Raw genomic sequence first — 965 nt, 5'->3', positions numbered from 1 at the left:
CAAAGAGCTAGGACTACAGGCGTGAGCCACCGCACCCGGCCAAGAGGGACCTATCCTTGAGGAGCTTACAGTCAACCTAGAGACATGCAAACAGGAAATCACAGAACAGAACAGTAACTCCTACAAGAAGTACCAGGTGCTACAGGAACAGTAAGTGGACACCTAATTCATCCTTGGAGAATCCAGGAAGACTGCCTGGAAGGGGTGATGGGTAAGCCCCACGGGATGAGAAGAAAATGGAGATGAGTGGGAGTAGTTTGGAGGAGATAACACTCAGGGGAGAGGGAGCAGCATGTGGAAATTCCTGGAGGCAAAAGAAAACATGGTCCTTTGGGGGAAAGGCAAGAAATTCTGCATGGCTGGAGCATGGCAGACGAGAGAGCAGGAGCTGAAAGATGAGGCTGGCAAAGGAGCCAAGCATGAAGGGCCTCCTGTGCCAGTCTGTGGAGTCTAGGCTCATCCTGACGTCACTGGGAGGGATGAAATGTTTAGTGGAGTGAAGACGTGTCACTCCAGATAGATCACTCTGGCTGCAGGCTGAACGGCAGGAGAAGGGCGAGGCTAGAGCCAGGGAAACCCACTAGGAGGCCTGAATGAGACAGGACTTCCACAGGAGCTAGGAGGACGAAAGGCCGGGAACATTCCAGACTTACTGATTGACCAGATGAGGAATCTGTGGGTGTGGGAGGGATGCTGGGGTTTAAGAGGGCCATTAAATAACATTCAGGTCTCCCACTTTGAATTTGGAAACAATTTGAACAGAGACACAAGTCACACAGAGACCAAAATAGTAGCTTCATTATTGATAAGGCTAAACTGGAAAACAATGTTCAACCCATGTAGCCTCCTTGATATGTATTTATTTATTTTTACTTTTTTTTTTGAGACAGAGTCTCACTCTTTTGCCCGGGCTAGAGTGCCGTGGCATCAGCCTAGCTCACAGCAACCTCAAACTCCTGGGCTCA

This window comes from Propithecus coquereli, unplaced genomic scaffold (assembly GCF_000956105.1).
Source record: "Propithecus coquereli isolate 6110/MARCELLA unplaced genomic scaffold, Pcoq_1.0 Scaffold5, whole genome shotgun sequence".
Taxonomy (NCBI): domain Eukaryota; kingdom Metazoa; phylum Chordata; class Mammalia; order Primates; family Indriidae; genus Propithecus; species Propithecus coquereli.
The sequence above is the reverse complement of the archived record's forward strand: the minus strand, read 5'-3'. Positions refer to the sequence as shown.